This window comes from Oenanthe melanoleuca, chromosome 4A (genome assembly GCF_029582105.1).
Source record: "Oenanthe melanoleuca isolate GR-GAL-2019-014 chromosome 4A, OMel1.0, whole genome shotgun sequence".
Classification (NCBI taxonomy): domain Eukaryota; kingdom Metazoa; phylum Chordata; class Aves; order Passeriformes; family Muscicapidae; genus Oenanthe; species Oenanthe melanoleuca.
This window is the reverse complement of record NC_079338.1, coordinates 10,622,154-10,638,856: the sequence shown is the minus strand read 5'-3', so window position 1 is coordinate 10,638,856 and position 16,703 is coordinate 10,622,154.

Genomic DNA, 16,703 nt, shown 5'->3' with positions numbered 1-16,703 from the left:
ATGTCTGAGATTTCTGCACATTCATCACTTTCATCTGATGTGGAACCCTGGAGTAAATAAAACTAAAACCCCCAAAGTTTTACTTTAAGAATACTGAAATTATTAAATTTCTGTTAAATATAGAATTGGTTAGATCTAAAGGTGATGCATTTTCTTAGGAGAGAAGACACAGAGAGAGAGGCAGGCACTTGGAGTTCTGCTTCATTGCTGGAACTTCCCTAAGAATAGAGAGGTTGATTTCCTTTTTCTTTTTGAATAGTGTTTTTACAGAGTTTTTGTGCTGGAAGCAATGGCAGAAGCCCTTGATCCCATTTGTGACCTCAAGGTCCTTTCCAGCTAACTGCCTTCCCAGTTCCTAGTGCTAGTCTGACCTTCTGGGACTTTCTCAAGAAAGAAGAAATGACTTTGCAGATACACTTATGTGAAAAGCAAAGTGATTTGTATATGATATCTCTTAAAGAGAGAAATCCATGGGCAAACCCCTCTCTCCTTGTAGAAAATTTGAGTCATGTGGGGTTATAGGTTGAATAGGTTTTTGAAAGTTCCTTCAAAAAGGGTTTGTGACACCTTACCTTACACCATAGAGAACTCTTGTTCTCCAGGATGGAAGTCTGGGGACAGGAGTGTACTGCAAACTGCATGTTATGAGCTTCATGCTGGCAGGGTAGGCTGAGCTGTGTGCTTCTATACCTACACACAGATCTGCTTTGGCTCCAGCTGCCTGTGCAGGGTCCATGAACTGGATGGACTTTTGTTTACTTTGTGTTTGGGAGGAAGCCTGTCAGAGTTACAATGCTCTATAGCCTAAATAACCTTTTACTTTTCAGGTAGGCAAGAGAGCTATTTCTGGCAGAAAATAAGGGGATCTTTAAACTCTTGAAGAAAGATGTTTTTGTTAGTTAGTGGAAATGCCTGTTGGGAGCAGATTTGGTAAAGGAAACATGACATGTTTCCCCTTATTGCAAATATACCATCTATTCACTGTGACAGTGTAGTCAGGGTAGACTGCTGTACCCATTCCTCCCTTGGAAAGCAAAAATAGTTGTTTAATTGACTTTTCTGAGAATAAGATCTGATTTGGCTTCAGTAAATCCCCTCTTTGGCTGCCAGTTTCCTGTGATAGAGATCCTGTGATTCCTTCATGGATGGTGCCACCACACCCCTGAGGTGCAGATACCTGCTGGCTGTGGGGAGCTGCCACCTGTGAGTTTTGGCATCTCTTGTGGCAATGCTCAGTGCTGTCCTTCCCCAGAGAGAGCAGTGGGCCACACTGCAGAGCAGCTTTCTCCTGATGTGCAAAGCACAGGGAGGGGAGAGTAACACAAGTCAAAGGAGCTGCTGCTGTGTCCTGAGCTCTGTCACAGAATGAAGAGCAGGTAGGGATCAGGCAGTGTCCAACACCTGCAAAGGCAAATGATTATGTTCTGGCTCTACATTAGCTTGGTTTACAAGGTACTACTTAATTCTGATAAAAATAGAATTTAACTGAAACTGCATTTTACTAATGGTGGTGTATCACAGCTGTTAACCTCAAGCTTAGCTAGTAGCAATTTAGTGATCAAAATAATGTAGATTCAATGAGGTCTCATTAATAACATTTCATTTAAATAGCTTAAAAAGAAATCAGGTATCGATATGGTTTGTTGTTTTTTTTTTTTTTTTTTTTTTTTTTTAAATTGCCAAGTCACATCTGTATTTTGTTTTGTGCCGTGACTTTACTACCAGGAGCGTTTTTATCACAGCAAATGTCCTGGGAGGGGGATTGGGGTAAATCAGTAGAAAACCAAGTGCCATATTTGTGTTTACAGCTGGAGGCTGCTATGAGTTTTTCTGAACCATCTCAGGAGTAGCAGCTGCAGCTTCTTTGGGAGGATATTTGCTCTGATATTAAGGGAATGGAAAGTGGAGGAGAACAATGAGCTTGTATTTGGCTAGGATTTACCAGGCTCTATTACAGTTGGTATGATGTATATTAAATAGATCCAACTTGCTGATATAAGTTTGTCCCTCTAGTAATAGAAAGGAGCCCATTTAATGCCTGCATTTATTGTTGTTGCTTCATCCTTCTGCACCATGTGGAAAAGTACCTGTATGTATTAAGAATCTAATTCAAATTCTTCCCCTGCTTGCAGTGGATGAGGCTTTTGGTGAAGCCAAGGGTTAATTACAGCCAGAGCAGCAGCCATTCCTGTTAGGCTTATAAAGCCCATGAGAGCTCTGGTGAGGATAAAACTGTGGAAAAAGAACTTTTTCTCAGCAGCAGAAACTAAAATTCTGCTTCATTGATTTTTGCCCACTCCCAGCAGTAAAATAAGGCCTTGAGAATTGTAAAGCTTTCTATTGAGCAATATGTGAAGCTGGGTAGCCTGCTTGTCTGGGAGATGGCAGAGTCCGAGGCCCTTTAAATGCCACTGCATTGCTTTTTTATTTATTATTCATTCAGTGAATAAATCAAATAGCTGCAGGCATCCATCTGTCATTTTGAGGCCTGTCCCATCAATTCAAATATGCATCTGCACAAAGAGAGGCCTCTCAAATACTCACCTCTGTCCACAGCCTCCTCACCCGTCTGGAAAATAAAAATAAAAATAAAAATAAAGGCTGATGGATGAGTTACCCGAACAACCAGCTATTCTGGTCCTTTCCTCTGGGTTTTGGGATGATCTTTTACCCTCTCCTTTCTCTGGGAGAGGTAAGAAACAACTGACAAGTGCCTTCCAGGGTGTTCAGTGGAATGAAGCTCCTGATGAACCCATGTCTGCTGCATCCCCTCTGAACCCCGAGTGCTCTGATGCTCCTGCCCCAGCTCCTGGTCCCCAGGGCTGCTGGCTTGGGCACGCTACCCAGACCCCAAGGCCAGATGTTGGCTCAGGCAGAGCTCCACAGCTGTCATCAGATGTTGCTTTCAGTTTCTGAGTCTGAAAAGAAGTGGCCAGACTTCCCAGTGTTATTCAAAAGCTGCATCTCTCTCTCTCTCTTTTTTTTTTTAATTTTATTATTATTATTATTTTCTCCCCAATTAGTGAAAGCTCCCTTGACTGATCTGTCCCAGACAATTATTTAGTTAACCTGGGAGATTTCAATCCATTTGCATTTTTTTCCTCAGGCTTTATCATAGCATGCTTTCAGCTGAAGCTCTCGAGGTGTTTTTGCATTGGAAATGAGCTGAGTTCAGGGGAGAAGCCTTTAGTGTCACATTTGTGTTGTTTAGAATATATTTTTGTTCAGGGCTCAAGATACAATGTTGAAGGCAGAGTTCTTTTAGTCTGTCTCTCCCTCCCTCCCTCTCAAATGTGCAAGTGCACATGAGAACAACCTCGCTGCAAACTGCCAACTGTTAAAATCTTCTTTTAAGTTTTAAAGTAATTCATCCAGATTTCAGTCTTATTGAGCTTGTTTGAGGGCATAGGAGAAATGCATGAGCCACAGACAAAGATACAATTTCATGTGCTTTTTAAGTGCATATTCACAGTTAAAATTGACTTTGTGATTCTCCTTGCCTTTCTAATCTTTGCCTAAAGAAATAGGTTTTCAAATGCATACAGTCTAACCAATATCTCTGTTTAAATCTGGAAACCTATTCTAGGGAGAATTTTTTCCAGTTGCTTGGTCCTGTTACCCAGAATCATATCTCTTTTGGAATACCCTATTATTTATGACAACAGGCATGAGGATGATGCACATAAAGCATAGAACCAATACAAATGCCTCTTACCAAATATATGCTGAACATATCCTTGGGCTTTAAAGAAGTCAAGTGGATCAAGGAGTAGCTACTACTTTGCAGACATCTGGTAAAAGCCCAGATTGTTACTGAATGTCCCCCAGCAATGAAGTAGTGCTGCAGATAAATAACCAGTACTGTGAAAACATCTGTTAATTTTTATATTCACTGGGGAATTCACACCACAAAAAAAATGTTGTTCCTACTTTTGCAGTTACCTGGATTGCTTTTTAATTAGGACTAGGTGGTGCAAGCTGGATATTAGCAAAATTATTTTCAGTTGACAGTTGTAAAAAATAATAATCAAATTTTATTGATTGTTAGAATCAGTGTGAAATGTCTGACTGCACTTCCTGATGGCAGCCCCCCTACAGGGGTTTGTAACTCATTTGTTCCTTCCTTGTGCAGTTCTGCTTTGCTGGGTGAACAGTCTGTTTCTGCAGCATTAGGGATCTCTAGTGTGGCTGGATCAGGCTGCATTTGCAGGAGCAAACTCCCTGGCTCTCCTGCTGTTCTCACCTTCAAAGAAAAATGAGGGAGAAGATTGCAGTGTTCCATAGATAGGTCAGGATATGGAAATTTTACAAAGAAATGGCTGTGTAGTGGTTGAGGCCCGGGCCTCAAGGAACAGGGTACCCATGGGGTAATGCTCCCCTGTGCTAATAATTCCCTTCCCCAAAATTTGTCATTCTTAGGCAGCTCCTGCAGAGCTTGCAGGTTCTGCACTGTGGCTTCTCCTAAACTTCACTGACCAGCAAAAGACAAATTTTGCTGCTTCTCTTTGGTATGAAACATAAATTCAGAACTCAGTTGGGTGTCATCAGTGGTGTGCATCTTGGGTATCCTTGGCTGTGCACCTGGGGCTCCTTGTGCCTGATGAGGATCCAGAGCCCCTGGGCTGCTGAGGAGCCAGCACTGCTCACTCTGCCCTTTCTGCTTCGTGCTCAGTGAAGGGAGCACAGAGCCCAGTGCTCTTCAGTGGTACCCTCAGGATGAAAGTACCTCCTGCTTTGTGTTGGAGGCTGGGCTGTGTCTTGCAGAGGATGCAGGAGTTGTAAAGCATCTGGAGGGAGCAGAAAAATGAGGGTTTGTACTGCTGGGTAGGGGGATCTTCTGTGAATAACAACGCGTTTGCAAAACATTTCAGGTTTTCAGTGGGGAACTGCTTTTTTTGTTTTTTGTTTCAAGTGGAAGTCAGCTTTCAGCTTATATAGATTTATCTACTTTGGGGTACAAAATCCTGCTTTCTGCTCTATGCTATTTTTCCTGAATGCCACAGGAGGCTTGATTTTTCCCTGACAGCTAGCTAAAGGGCACGTTTATTTGACAACTCCTTCATCAGTAAAAAAGTAGAAAAGACATTAATCTAAGGCCATGTGCAGCACAGTAGTACCAAGGAGCTTAATTTTACTTCTAAAACAATAGAGGAAGCTTCTTACAGTGGTGTAGGGTTAACTGGGAAATCAAATTTCCCTAGGTAAGTTCTAGTATGTGATCTGTGTATGGAGAGAACTGCTTTCCAGAAATAGATCAAGTGACAGGGGATGGGAGGGCAGGTAGGAGAAGGGTGGGGAAACCCCACATGTGAAAGAAATATGAGAAGTTGGGGTGTTCTTGGATCACACAAGGTTAGCTCTACTTGCTGGGAATAACAGCACTGTACTAATTAGCTTTGCATCAATATTTAAATTATTTCTATTGTAGCATCATATAGAGGCTTAGCTCAGGGTATTATGCACATACAATTCAAAGGCAGTCCTTGCACTGAAGAGCTTTGCAGGGAAGGGAAACCAGGCTGGTATTTTTTGTGTGCCATTTGTTACTGGCCCTTGTGAAAGTTTTCATGGTCTCAGTGGGATATTGTGTGAATATATGGTGAGATGTGGGTCTGAGGGGACAGAAGTCCTCAAGTGAGCAAAATGCATATGTGCCTGCTGTAGTTAAACAGGTAAATGGCCCCTGGAAGCCATGAGACTGTTGGAATATCTAAGTATAGGCTTAGGATGAGGCTGCTGTGAAGCAGTGAAGTCAGCAGGTGAGAGAAGGGCAGAGAGCAGAGGATTGTGAAATCTTGTGTACGCTGGCTCCAGGCACAGCCCTAAGTACCAGGAATGAACTCATAGCTGCTCTGAAGGTTTGGTAGTTCTGTTACTGACTTAGCTGAGACAAGGTTTCCCAAGCCTTTGTTTCCATTTTATAGCCTTCTGTTATGATCCTAAGCCACTGAAAAGGTTTGGGCTTCTGCAGATGAATCCCTTTCAGACATTAAGTTTCCTTGACAGCTTTAAATGTCAACCTGTTCTTAGTTGATGGATTAATGAAGCTTATTAGAAGTTATGTTAATTAGTCTGTATATGTATCTGCATTTATAAGTAGCATGGAAACATGTTTTAACAGTTTTAAATAATGACAAGTAAAACACTTGTCAGTTGATGGCAGGAGTTGAAAACTTGTCCACAAATTTTTTCCTAGGCAGACAGAGCCTCCCTGCTTTGTCAGGGGGTTTAGAAAGACCTTTCCTTGTGGACAGAGGAAGGAAAAAAAGGTAAATTGCCAACACATCCAGTGGGCATTCTGTGTGTAATGTTGACAAGTTCCACCTAGGATGAGACCAGTCTAATCTGATTCCCATTAAAATGCAGTATTTGAGTTTTTATTCATTCTTGTCTGCACTCGAGGCTGACATTACTACAAGAAACTGCTTTAATGTTTAAAAAATCCAAACAACCTACAGACCAATCCCCAGACTTTAATTATATAGAATGCTAGAAATAAACCTTGAGAGAGAGAAATATGTGCAAGCTGTGGGGAAAAAAAATGATAAATCCTTTAGTGACATGTATAAGGACATTTAAAAAAACTGAATTCCTTTGTCAGATTTTTTTATACCAGAAAGAAATTGTGCCTTTTAGAGTTGAGCTGGAACTGGTCTGTGTAAATAGTATTTCTGTTATTCATGAGAAAATGTGAGTTAGTAATTTCTGCAAGCTAAAGAGGAACAATCCCTTTTAACACTTAATTAGATTAAGTGGCGTCTTTACAATTTGGAATACTTATTTGCAATATGCATGAGGTGAAATCATATTTCTATATTTCATTTGTGTAGTTGCCTTCTAAAAAACTTGGTTGCAAATAAATATATCCTAATTTTGGAAAATAAAAAGACTGGCAGGCAGATAAACTGAGTGCTGGGCCCCTCTTATTTTTTTTGCACATTATTGGAAATTAGTAAAGCTCCTCATTGTTAGGTGAGTGCAATTAAGAACTGAGCCTGTATTGCTTATGGAAGAGCCAGAGAAGAATCCAGATATCACTCCTGTGACTTTGAGATAACAGGAGTGAAATGCAGAAATGTTTGTTTAACTTTGAACACATGAAGGGAATAAATCTGAGTAATGCAGTGAATGTGGAGATTTTTTCCCAAAGTCACATTGACAATGACATTCTTTATTCAGGCTGTGAATTAAAGGCAAAATGTTTTTACTAAGTCTGTTTTGTATGGGATAGGTGGCTGAAATCCTTGTCCCACTTTGTGTGTGACAATACTAAGGAATGACTCATTTTGGTGTAACCCTGAGCAGCTTGCACCAATAAGGCATGGTTACATTTTAAAGTCATATCCTCTGCTCCACTTGAGATTCCAATTTGCTTTTTTTCTGCTGCTCTGGGAATCTGTGTTAGAGTTTTAAAGAAATTATACACATGGTGGCTTTAAAGAAGAAATCCAGTAATGGTAGTTTTGTTTGTTTAGATGCTGCCCTGCACATTGCAGGTGAAGTTATTGAAGTCAGTGGAACTGGATGCTGAATGCTGTTACCTCCCCGAGCATCTTCTGGGAAAGCTGCTTGGATGGGTACAGTCACTGAATGCACAGTTACACACACCACAGATAATTCAGTGAAGAAAAATAGAAAGGGTCTCTTGTATAGAGTTCCAGTAAAGTTTATTGCAAGGTCACGCTGAAGGAGTCCAGGGACAACAGACAAAATCACTTCAGTGTCTGGGGTTAAGTATGGGGTCAGGGATGGTACAAGGGCAAGGAAAGTGCAGTGACCTATAAGGAATAGAGGTAGATCAACATAGAGCTGCAGGGCACCATGAGGAAGGTCTTTTTGTCTCATTTCAGATAGTGAGGCATTCTCAAAGCCTGTGCCAGATGTTTCCAGGGCATTCCCCTAGAAATTCCCCTAATAGGCTCAAGGGCCTCCACAGCTGTCCTTATAGCCTGTAATAAAATTGTAGTGCTTGTGGCTGGATTGAAGGGGTTGTTTGCCTTTAATAAAAAGTTTGGATTATTTTTGGAGCTTTGGCTTCACGTTAAAGTGGCATCTCTGTGTTAAACACCTTACAAGATAGAAAAGTGTAATGGAGGAAAAGGATCAAGTGTTTGTGGCCTCTGTTTGTAACAGGGTGGCAGAGTGACACCAGATCTGCAGAGTTATATGGGGCTCTGAACTGTGCTTAGTACTTTTTGTCAAGGACAGGTGGTGAAAGAGGAGAGCACAGGCTGTGCTGAGGCAGAAGAGAAGCCCTGTCCAGCACTCTGGAGGGAAGTCCTGTGACTTCCACACATCCATAGGTGTGGTTATGTATCAGGGGCAGTCCTTGGCAGGTCAGAGGACAGTGGGAGCAGTCTCAGATGCAGCAGTTTCACTGTTCAGATCTGCTCTTTTCAGATATGATCATCAGCTCAAAGCAGGGAAGGTCTGCTGCCTTGCACCCCCTGAAATGAGGTTTCCAGTGTGCCTTACTTTTGGTGTCAGGGCTGATGGCAGTACCTCGTTGTGGGTTGTGTCCCTGTTGCCTTCACCAATTATGGAATGTGACACCCCCATTCCTACTGGGATTGAACTCTTCTAACTTTATAATGCTTAATTTATCTGGTAGGATATAGTTTGTTTTGATGTTTCTTTTTACAGCAGCCAGTTCCCTTCATAAAGAAGCAGAGTTGCTCTAGTGCTAATGATGCATCACTGTGTGTACAGGGTAGCAGTGGAGCTGCATGTTAAATGCAAACCTTCAGAAAACACAGCTTTGTGGCCTCTAAACTTTGTATTCACAACCCAACAGTATGGAAATTACCCTAGAGCTGTGTAATGCAACACATGGGGTGCACCACAGAACACAGATAGTCTGAGAGGTGAGTAGCTGAGCTGGAAATCTAGCTGCCTAATTCAAGCTGCCAAATTAGTTTAGTGGGGGGAGATGTAAACCATTTTTCACAGATTGAAATGAATTGCTGTAGGTTGTGATGCCCCTGACCTTTAAATATTTTTGACAGTAGAGCATAACCTGTTCTCCTGAGAAGAAAATCCCCATCACAAAAGGACACCTTACATTATTCAACTCTTTGGTGTGTGTGGATAAGTAATTTTATTTGGAAAAGTTGGTATGATTTCATCACGAGGATGCCCTCTGCTTTAATTTAATCTCCCTGACCTAAGTTCAAACCCATCACACATTGTATCAACTGCAAATAATTCCTTTGTAAAGATTGTCAGAAGGGAAATAAGGTTAAGTCAAAACCCTACAGCTCTGCAGAATGCATGACTAGCACATAGGAAGGGATGATTGGCAATTGCTGGCCCAAGGGTCAGTTTTAAATTGTCCTTGCAAGAGTTGTCACCCTCAATCAAAGCTTCAGCTCAAAGACAAGGAAATTAGAGAAGTGTCTGTATGACTTGATCTCAACTTGGAAATTCTCAACAAGAATGTAAAGTTGGAGGTAATAATTTAAGAAATACTAGAAATGTAATTTCCTCTCCGCCTGAATGTTAATGACTAATACCACAAGCTACTTTCACTGATTTTTATCTTCTGATTTAGCTTTAAGTCCTGGTTTCAGCTGGGATACAGTTAATTTTCTTTTTAGTAGCTGGTACTGTGATATGTTTTTAATTTAGTGTGAGAATTACATTGATAACACACTGATGCTTTAACTGTTGCTCAGTAGTGCTCACGCAGTCAAGGACTTCTCATGTCACCTGCAGGGAGCAGGTACTCAGGGAGCCAGGAGGGAGCATGGCCAGGACAGCTGACCCAAACTGGCCAAGGTATTTGCCACACCACAGAAGGCCTGCCCAGCTTGAAACCTGGGGGAGTTGCTCAGAGGCCACCAGTTCCTGCTCAGGGCTGGACTGGGCTTTGGGCAGCGTGTGATGAGCAACTGTATTGTTTCACTTGCATTTCTTGGGTTTTGTTTCTGGCTCTCAGTCTCCTTTTCATCATCATTATCTTTATATTTTTCTTTATTTCAATTGTCAAAGTGTTCTTGTCTCAGCCCATGGGGTTTATATTTTTTGGTTCCCCTCCCAATCCCATTGAGGGCAGCAGAGTGAGTGGCTCTGTGGTATTGAGTTGCTGACTGGGTTTAAATGACAACAACCTATTACATCAAATTTAAAAAGTAGTCAGGTACTAGGAATTTAGGTGATAAATTGGTTTTCAAGGCACAGCAGAAGATAAACAACTAAGTCTGCCTACCCACCAGTAGGACTTCAGCCTGGTTGGTTATTAGGCTTGTCAGAGGAAGGAGTATTCTTAGCTTGTACCTTTGAGATGCCAAAATATTTATGAAAACAAAAGTCAGTAATCTCTGAGCCTGTAGAGTCTTGTAAATGCCTTTGTTGTTGTGTTGCTGTTTTGGTTTTTGTGTTTTTGTTTTTGGGTTTTTTGTTGTTGTTTTTTTGTTTGTTTTGGGGAGATTTGTTGCTTGTTTGTTTTGTTTTTGAATGAGAAGCATTCTGTGCTTTTATTTTGGAATGTAAATTTTATTTTGAAGAATAGTTTTGAAACTCATGGGTTAAAATAAGTGTCTTTACATACCAAACACACAGTCAATAGGGACTCCAATATGTGCTCCAAGTGGAAGTATCAACTGGCATTTTGCATAGACTCACAAATGATGAGTTTGCATTTAAAGGCAGCTTCTTCCTGGCTTTTAGTCAAAGGTCAATATTAAAAGATCTAAATCCTGCCTGTATTAGGAAGGGGGAAGTACTTCAGCATAATTATATCACTGCAGTTGTCCTCGTGCTGCATTCCTGAAGTCACCTCCCTCTCTTGCCTATTTTGTGCTAGAATTAATCTCCCACCCTGTCTCTGGAAGAGCACAAAAATACACCAGCCACAATGAGTTATCAATGAGCTAATTTCAGCAGCCTCTAATATCAAACAACAAACAAACCAACCCCCATTTGCAGAACTCAGTTTTACTAATAATTGTGGAAACTTGACCCTTTAGAAAGGGGAAACTAAGGGATAGGAAATAATAAGAAGGACTACATTTCTCTCTCTCTCACTGTCTCTGTTTTTGAAAAATAATACAGGAAATAAAATGATAAAAAATATTCTTTACCATATTCTTTCTGCATATGTGTAAGATCATTGGAAATGTATTGTGCAGTATATCCAGCTGCTTTTATGAGCTTCCCTTCAATGTCTCTTTCAAAGTTAGATTTAACTTGACACCTTTCTCAGTGACCATAAATTTACTTTGTAAGAGAGTCTAGAAGCCTTTGATACTGATATTGTGTAGCTGCAATTACTGCCCATGGTCCTGAGGCCATTCTAAAATAAAAAGGGCTGCATACTTTGCTTTTAAGTCATTCCCTTGGAGGCTCAATCAGTTTGATTTCTGAAACCTGTGCTTGGCAGTGAAGCTAATTAAATTCTGCCTGTATCAGGGCTGTGCACACTGGGTTCAAAACCTAGGTGCAATGTCATGTTCTCATAGTGAAGTTTATGATAGCATATTTTGATCTTTCAGAATCCAGGTTTCAAGAGGATGAGAAAATGTGTGTGGAGCTGGGCAGTAAGTTAGGTCAAACAGAAGTAGATCCAGAGGTATGAGGCACAGAAACCTTTAGGTCAATCAAGTTACCTCTTTAAGCAAGTTTTTATATAGGAACAGAAATTGCATCTAGGAAAATGATCCAGGCAGCAAGGGGACATGAAGTTGATGCAGATTTCTGTTACTTTCTTTGCAGTATAAGGAAATGCAGTAAATTGGCCCAGAATTAATTGCTTGTAATTAGAACTCAGGGAAAGTGTTGCTGACTGTTCTGTAGGTTAGCAATAGCCTACGCTTAGAGCATAATGTTGCATGCAGTTTTCAAGATGAATGATAGAGAACCCTGCAGACCTTTCTCATCAATTCCAAGACTCTCATGATCTTTCTTGCTTTGAAATTATCTGCATTAGCTTTTATATGACATTTTCAGGCTTGTCTAATTTCCTCCACTTCCAGTACCACAGACTCGCATGCTCCACTCTCCTGTTATATCAAACTGTCTAGAAGTGGCCTGGATTACTGTTATTATTTTGGTTTAGGAAAGAAACATGCTGTTTTCCCCCCAATTGCTCTCATAAATTATACTAGGAAATGTTTGTCAAGCAATAGGAAGCAATGTATCCTTGGAAATGAAAGGGACGGAACTGTTAAAAATAATCCACTCCTCAGTAATTGTGGTGTACATCTCTAAGCCTTGCAGTCAAAGCCTTAAGCCAAACAAGAATAGGAGGTGGGTAAATAGGAAAGAAGAATTTAACCACTTTGTTAGTTATGGTAATTCTGTGGAAAACCATAAACCCATACTAATTTACCCTAAAGGACTCTCTAAATAGAGGCCTGCCTTAAGAAATATTTTAATGATTGTCAGTAATTCTTGAGTCCTGAGAAAAACTTAACTCAGTGTGTGATCATGGAATTCAGTAAACATCTTCTTCTTGGAGTTGCTCAGTAGTGCAGTGATCTTACTTGCCCCAAAACAGACATACTGAATTAATACCCAAAGATTTTCTTGAGTGAATTCTGAGCAGCTCTGAGCATGAAGGGCACTGAACTATCTTTCCTGAGTAAATCCTTGCACTAGTGACTGCATATCTGGTTTCTGTTTTTCATTAACTTTGTAACAGAGAACTTCTTGGCTGAGATATTTTAATCACTAAAGTGATTTTAAGCATATACGAAGGGCTATCTATAAAAAAAAGAGAATGGTATTCTCAAAGGTAATGATGTACCTGAAGATAACTAGCTGTAAGCCTTTATTGCTGTCAGTGGAAAAGACAAAATGCTTTCCAAAAATTCAAAAAAATGTAACCATTTGGTATTCAGTATGGGTGTGAATAGAATTAATTGATAAATATTTCTTCACTCAGATAATTGAAGAAAACATGAACAGGGCAGGCTGTTAGAAAAAGCAGGGGAATTGCATTATTGCTTTAGATGAACTGTCCTGGATGACCAAAACTGTGAATGTAGCTGTGCAATCCTGAAAATGTAACTACATCCATTGCAATAGTTTCAGCATCTAGGGCAGCCCTGCTGAAGGTTTTTGCTTCTGTTTTTCTGCATTGTAAATGGTTGCCCAGATTTATCCAGAACACTTGTAATTTTTTGGCTCTGAGATCTATTAGGAAATTATTGGTTCCTTCTAAGCTTACAATTACTTTCTGTGAAATTAGTGAAACAGCCTTACTGATGCCACAGTTGAGAACACCTGAAATAGCTCCTGGAATCCTGAAACTCACAGGGGAAGGAACTCTTCTCCACTAGAGGAACTTTTATTTTAGTAACTGTAGTTATTTGAATTATTTTCTTAAGATTGTAAGCAAACACAACATGATTGTGGATAAAGGTGAAGTAAATCCTAACTAAGCAGGGTAATATGAAACAAATGTTAACCACACGACTGCACACCACTGACGTGCCCCTGATTTCCCTGAATTAATCCTAAAGATGGAATAAAGAAGTACGAGACATTATTCTAAGCATGAGAAAAAGCATCACTGAAATTATTTTATCATGGGAAGACAGATTTGCATTTCATGCTACTGCTTTACAGAAATAAAATTAAAAGGCAGTTCTTGTATAGCTATGTATTTGCTTTCCAAACAAATGGGATCCCATTAAATCTCAGTTCTCTTCTAATTTTCTCTCTTGCTGATACGGATGCAGATTGACCTTTTGCTCCAAAATTTAAAATCAAAACACAGCTCCTCTCTGTGGGCACAGTTGGATCCAGAATGGATGATAAGGTACAAGGAAATAATAGCATAGTTTACATGCGATTGTACATAAGAGAAATAAGGTCAAAGCAGCATCTAAATTCAGTTTCTGGTTCGGGGCGAGATTGTACTTTTTCAGACATCTGACAAATACAGCATTGGAAGTTGATTTTTCATGTTCCTTCATTTTTTTATTTTTTTTTTCATTCCCCAATGTAAAATGATCTTGAAACATAAATAACTAAAAATACAGTAAGGAATTTTTCAGTGAAACACAGTATGTCTGGGTTTCTAAGGGCAGGCAAAAAGCAGCCATGTTCACAAAGTGCTGCATGAAGGTCTTTTAGTGGGTATCTGCAATACATCTAAGCCCCCCTAATTTTTTAACAATTAGAAGCCAAGTAATGACTCACAGTGATGTCAGGGCTAAGCATACAAGAATATTTTCAAGCTTGCGGGGGTATGTGAGGGTTTTAGTGTCTCTTACTCATGTTTTTGACAGCTCTGACAATTGCTTATACTGCTTTCATGACCTTGTGTGTTGGTTTGGGTACAGCACTGCATGACCATTTCCACAACTATGGCACTCAATTTTAGGGATTTGATTGATTTTATGTTTATACAGTCTTGAAATGTGAAGTCTCATATTCTAAACCTGGAACTTCAATTCTTTGAATTCTATGATCTTTGGATGTATAAATGAAAATATTTCTGCCCCTGAGCTGATTAATGTCTTTCCATCTGTTTTCTTTTTCCTGTAAGAATGCACTGAGTATTTTCTGTATCAAACATTTTCATTTCATTTTTATTAAAGCAGGAGTGAATAAATACTCTTTGCTAACATAAATCTGAGCTTTACACTTCTCCATTTCCTTATACAAGTAATATTTCATATGCCTTATTTCCTTTCTACCACTAGCCCTGGACAGTGTGGACAGATGAGCATTGTGGATGGTCATCATTAGTTCTCTCTGGCTTTACTGCCAAGTGTTGGAGGAATGTGTAGGATGTCTCAGCAATGATGTAGCAGATAGTGAGCCAGGGAATATGACAAACCTGCAACCAACTACTACTGAATGGATGTGGGAGGAACCTTTCATCCTGTGAAAGTGACTGAACTTTTTCATTTTGTGGGGTGTTTTTTCTCCCTCCTACATCTCCTCTCCCCTTCATTCCTGTAATAAATGTCGAAGCTTTGTGGCATGTGTATGAATTTTTGGGGACGATTTTTGTTGCAAACACACATTCTAGGTTTAACTAGTTGTATTTAATGGTTTCAGGCTGTAGGATTTTACTTCTATGTCCTCTATGCAACTTATTTTGGTGCTCTTTTCTTCAGTGTTCGATGCTTACTTATGAGTTGATGGACTGACCGACAAGTGAGATGTTGTTCAGCCTTGCCCTCAGCTATTGCCAGGATTCATGTTCTGCTTGTTATCTCATGCTCTTCCTGTGGGTCAAGCAGGCTGGCTTGTGCTTTGGATTAGCAGATTGGGCAGAGGAGTCAGCCAAGGGAGGAGATCCAGGCCATTGGTGATACATCTGCTTCCTTCTGCTGTGTTGCTGACACGGGGCAATAGGAGATACCTCCTAGTTCAAACATGCAGACTGGGTTCTGGAGATCAAACACAGAAATCCCAGTGTTGGGGTGAATTATATTTAACTGATAATTGTTCTATAGGTTTTAAATACTGTCTTAGGTTGCAATACAGGATATAACCAAAAGTATGTATTCTATCACCATCTGCTGAAACCAGGTGGGGCAGTGATCCTTATCTCCATGGGAAATATTCTCTGCTAATGGGCCATGTGTTAAAAACCAGGTGGGGCAGTCACCTTTATCTTTTCCACAACCCATCCTTCCTCCAGGAAGATATTGGCTGTTAATGGGCAATTGAGTCCCACTGTATGACAGATAAAATTACATCATCCCACTGGGAGATGCTCCAGCCAGGGGATCGAGCCAAGCCTTTCCTACCTAGATAAAACCTGAGACTTGGAACACCAAGGGAGCCTTTTCCACTGGATTCCAGAGGAAACTGGACCTTTCCACATCATCACTGGATCTCCAGAGGAAAACTGCATCCTTCTACAGGACCTGCTTCAGCTGAACCACATCTGCCACTGCAGGAGGATGCAGCCACCATTTAATCAGACTGCTACCAACACCCTGACTGACGGGGTGTCAGGTTGTATTCTGACTCTTTCAGTGGTTTTTCTTTTGTGCTATTGCATGTATTTTATTTTTCCCTATTAAATTGTATTTCTGCCTTGGAGTCTCTCACTGGTTTTGCTTTCAAAACCATTACAAATACATAAGCAAAAAGCTTAGGAATTTCCTATACTTTGCAGAGTTGGGTCTATGCAAAAGATTACTTCTAGAAGCTGTGCCTCTTAGTGGAAATAATTTGACTCTCGGTTGTTGACGGAATCCTCAATTTTGCTGAATTAAGATGTTTTTACATCTGATATTTCTGGACCAATTGTATAGATGCTTTTTAGGTATAGCCTTGAATTATAACATTCTCTTTTTCATTAAACTATTTAGCTTTTGGCTTAAAAATAGTGAAGTGTGGATTACACAACTAAACTCACGAAGGGAAAAAAAGTATGAGAGAAGATAGTGCAAAATCAAATATTTACTGTAAGCATTAAGTATTTCAGATGCCTATTAGGACTTCAGGACTGGAGACATGTTTTTAAGATATTTTATGAGCTCTTAATATAACAAAGTTCTTACCACAATTATATGCTTCTTTTCAATTATGTCTTTGCTTTAAGTTTGTTTGCAGGGTTTGTTTGCTTGGATTTTTTTGAGTTTGTTTGTTTGGTTGGTTGGTTTTGGTTTTGTTGGTTTTGGGGTTTTTTTGCTATTTGCTGTGTAGTACAGAATTCTGTTTATAAAATTAATCCTTAAAACAGCACATTTGTATAAGTGCCACATGAAAAAATTCACACTGAATTTGTCTCA